The sequence below is a fragment of the Palaemon carinicauda genome, chromosome 20, assembly GCF_036898095.1.
Source record: "Palaemon carinicauda isolate YSFRI2023 chromosome 20, ASM3689809v2, whole genome shotgun sequence".
In the NCBI taxonomy this organism is placed as follows: domain Eukaryota; kingdom Metazoa; phylum Arthropoda; class Malacostraca; order Decapoda; family Palaemonidae; genus Palaemon; species Palaemon carinicauda.
In genome coordinates, this window is record NC_090744.1 from 105,533,860 (window position 1) to 105,538,859 (window position 5,000).

Sequence of the window (5,000 nt, forward strand, 5' to 3'; positions counted from 1 at the left end):
GGAGATGGAATTGATGCAAAGAGAGTAGAATCATCTGCATATGCAATAAGTTGTTTTCTAGACCAAACCACTTGTCACATGTATATAGTATAAAAAGTAATGGGCCAAGAAATACCCTGAAGAACACCAGATATTACATTCCTATACTCACTAAGGTGTACATCAACAACAACTCTTTGCGATCTATTACTTAAGAATTCAATAATGATGCTAAGAAACGACCCACCCACTTCGAACTGTTTGAGTTTGAAAACAAGGGCCTCATGATTAACATGGTCAAAGGCAGCACTAAAATCAAGGCCAATCAGACGAACTTCCTGCCCACATTCAAGGGATTTCTGTACAGCATTGGAGATTGTTAGAAGGGCATCACATGTTCCAAAGTCTTTACGAAAACCAAATTGCAAATTAAGGAGCAGATGATTACCTTCACAAAATCTATTAAGATGTTTTGCCAAAATACGTTTAAAGACTTTAGATAATATGGGAGTTATGGAAATTGGGCAGTAATCAGCTAGACTTGAGCTACCACAAACACATTTACAAAGTGGAGTAACATCACCAATTCTCCAACAAGTTCTGAAAGCTCCTCTTCTTTCAAACTTCCTGAGAATAAAAGATAACTTTAGATCTAAGAAATGTGTAGGCATTATAAAAAGCAAAGGTTAAATACCATTTGGGTCTACACCTCCATAAGTATCAAGGTTCATGAAAGAGCTTTAATTTCACGAGACCGAAAAGCTAAACTAGTTAGTTTAGCCGCGAGAAATCAAGAACGAGGAAGTTAGAGTTTCTCATTACTTTCTTAGCTGTCAAACACATCTGCAAAAATGGTTGCCTTTCCCTTTTACAGTGAGTGACAGAGCCATCTGGTTTAAGTAAAGGAGGAACTGTTGCATCTACACCAAAGAGTGCAGATTTATGGTAGTCCACCTTTTATGCTCCTGGGTTGTACTGAAAGAGTTTCTTTCATGGTTAAATTGTATTCTTTTTCAGTTGAAGCATGAACTCTCTGAGCCAAAGCTCTATGCTGAGTATAGTTATTCCTGGTCAAATCTGATCTGTTACTCTTCCAGAGATGACTGGCCTCCTGCTTCTTCAAATAAGCACGTCTACAATCATCATTGAACCATGGTTTGTCCTTCACTCGGCACCTTAGTACACGAGAAGGGATACGCCTATCAATTATGTTGACTGGATTCTCATTCAAAGGAACTATAGGATCAACACTCCTATACAATTGTGACCAATACAAGCCTAAAAGAGCATGAAAAATCCCATTCCAGTCTGCTTGAGATTTCATATAAATCTTACACGAGTAAGATACACCAGGGACAGGCTGCTCAGTCTTTTCTACTAATGAAATCAAGGCATGATAAGATGTCCCCACCGGAGAACCAACCTTAAATGTTATAACCCCATGGGAGTCTGTGTATTCGAGGTCCAAGTAGCTACCAAACCTGTGAGTAGCTTTACTTATGATTTGCTCACAGCCTGATTCAGAGGCTAAGTCTAAAGCTCTTAAGCCATGGCGATCGGTGGGTGAAACAGAATTTAACCACTCCCCATGGTGAGCATTGAAAATGCCAACAAAGACAATAGAGGCCTTTTTATCATCTTGTATATTAGCTATAAGGGTAAGAAAACAATCGAGGATAGAATCATCCATGTCAGGATTCCGGTAGATCGAACACAAATTGAAGTTGCTATGCCTGCCACAAACTTTTATTACCTGAATCGCATGACATCCACTTTCATAGCAGGACGTATGAGAAGCAGAGTACTCTGTCCTAATATACATCGCCATTCCCCTGGCCCTAGGGATGGCATCACGTTTCAACATTACTGGCTTCTTAAAACCAGTTATAAGGAGCTCAGATGAGTGGTTATATATACATGTATACCTACACACACACACATTCACACACATATGTGTATATATATATATATATATATATATATATATATATATATATATATATATATATATATATATATATATATATATATAATATCCGTATGGCATTTTTTCTTTATACTTCTCTATATAGATAAGTTGATATTCGTACAAAAACTGTATTACTCATTCTGAGACACAATACAGACGCGATGAGTTTGATTGCATTATTTTATTTACTCTATTTATAGATGAAAGCAATTTTTCCATCGAGTTAAATTGAACAATTCATGAATCGGCTGATTCTTTCCTTGCTCGTTGTGGAGAAATTTCTCCCCAATTCTGTCTGTCTCTCTGTCTGTCTGTCTGTCTGTCTCCTTCCTCTGCGGGTATTGGAAAATGTGTGTTAAAGTTTTGTCCTCTGTTAAGGAAAAAAAAATCCTCTTCACATCCGAACAACTTTTACAAACACTTGCGTTTCAGGTATTGAGTTTTCTCACCCAAATTCGGATGTTGACTCTTTTAGGCTGGAGAGATGGAATCCAAAATTCCATTTCCCTGTGATCAACGAGAACATAAAAAAGGCTGTTTCCAAACTTTGGCACACAAAGTAAGATTTAAAACATCTTGTGCGTTGTGTATCAAGTGTTTGATGATGGAAACCGAATGCAGAGTTTAGGTGATTTTTCATCTGCCCTTATCTTGAATATATTTAAAAGTATCTATTGTGGCGCATGCCATACAGTAGATCAAACAGAAAATTTTATTTGGTGAACATTTGAGAGTTTCTGAAACTCTTATTTCAACAAAGGAAGGACATGATGTGTAATACTCTTTCTAGTGATTGTCACCTACGCATATATCTCTCTGGTCTGTCACGCAAGGTAAAAGGCAAATTTGTGGGCATGAGCATAAGGTTATCAATCTTTCTGGACACACTTGGACACACACATACTTATGATGATTTCTCGATCATGTGAAATTGTAGTAACACACTATTGTAGCAAGAAAATCGGCAGATTGCGCGAAGGCAATTTTAATCCTGAAAAGACGGCATTTTGCTCTTCTTTTTTTAAGTTTCATTTTTAAAGTCGGTTAAGCTCCCACTTTCTATGCAGGAAAAAAAGTTAATTCCCCTCTTGTCCTTGTTAGTGTGGCAACTCAAAATACTGATTCTTAGTCTTGTATATAAGGCCTTTTTGCATTGGGAAAAACAAGAGAAAATTCAAAACTGTAGAATAAATTCCGAATGAAAAGCATTTGCCAGAATCCGAAGAAATACGAAATCTGTCCCAAAAATCCTCCTCTTCGTCATATCTCCCTTAAGCCTCTACCTTATCAATTTCCTTTTCCATTATCATACTCTATTTTCGTTCATGAAGTCCATTGAATGGGTATACTCTCGGTCAATCTGTTGCAGTGGGATATATTTCTACTGTTGGATTCCCCTCTCAATACATTCATCAAGACAATTCAGTGAATATCTCTAATACTTTAAAGGTGTCAAGTTTTAGTCCCAATTTCGTCTACAAAGATGCTCGTTAGAACGTCAGCCAAACCAGCCTAAACCCCACCTCACCCTGTGGTAACTAATCACGGCAGTAACCTACTCAATAAACAGCTTAAGCTTACGGGACAAAGCAAAACTTGATCTGTCGTCCATGTGGAACGATGTAGAATTTTATTTGCTGTCCATGCAGGCCGAGGTAGAACTCAATCTGCTGTCCCTGCGGGCCGAGGCGGGACTCTTGTTTGCCATACATGTAGGTCTGCAGGCTGAGCTAGGACTCCTCTCGTCCACGTGGGCTGAGTCAGGACTCTATCTGGCATCCACAACGGCCGAAGCAGGACTCGACCTGATGTCCACGCAGGCAAAGCAAGGATTCGATATGCTGTCCATGCAGGCCGGGATTGATCTCGATCCGACGTCCATGCGGGTCAGCGGGGGACTCGATGAGCCGTCCATTTTGGCCGGAGTAGGATTCGATCTGACGTTCATGCTGGCTGAGGCAAGTCTCGATGTACCGTTCATGAGGGCTGGGTAGGACTTGATATGACGTCCATGCGGGCTTTGGTAGGACTCGATGGCCGTCCATGCAGGCCAGAATAGGACGCGATATGACATCCATGGGGGCCGTGGTAGGACTTGATGTACTGTCCACGTGGGCTGAGCCAGGACTCCTTCTGTTGTCCACTTGGGCCAAGGCAGGACTCGATCTGACGTCCATGCGGGCTGAGGCAGGACACCATCTGACATCCACGCAGGCCAAGTCAGGACTTCATGTGCCGTCCATGAGGTATGGGATAGGACTCGATGCGACGTCCATGCAGGTGGAGTAGGATTCAATCTGATGTCCACTTGGGCCGAAGTAGGACTCGATCTGCCATCTTCGCAGACTGAGCCAGGACTCCATCTCTCATCCACGTGGGCCGAGACGGGACTCGATGTGACGTCCACGTAGACCAAGGCCAGGATTCGATGTTCCGTCAATGCGGGCCAAGGTTGGAATCTGTGCCGTCTATGCAGGATGGGGCAGGACTCAATCTGATGTTCCTTTGGGCCAGGGTAGGACTCAATGTGCCGTCCGTGTGGGCCGAGGTAGGACTCTACCTGACATTCATGCGGACCCGATAAGACTCGATGTGCTGTCTATGCAGGACCGGGTAGTACTCGATCTGACATCCATGTGGGGCAGGGTAAGACTCAATGTGCCGTCCGTGCGGGCCGAGATAGGACCAAATCTTCCATCCACGCGGGCAAAGCCAGGCTCCATCTATCGTCCACGCTGGCTGAGCCACGCTCCATCTGTCGTACACGCCGGCAGAGGAAGGCCTCCTTCTGACGTCCACACGGGCCGAGGCACGACTCCATCTCACGTCCACACGGGCCGAGGTAAGACTTCATCTGACGTTCACACGAGCAGGAAGGATTCCACCTGACGTCACACTGTCAAGCCAGGACTTGATGTGCCATCCATGCAAGCTGGGATAGGACTTGATATACCGTCCTTGCTGGCCGGACTAGGACTCAATGTGCTGTACATGACGGCCGATGTAGAACTCGATCCGAGATCCACACGGGCCGAGGCCGGGCTTAAACTGA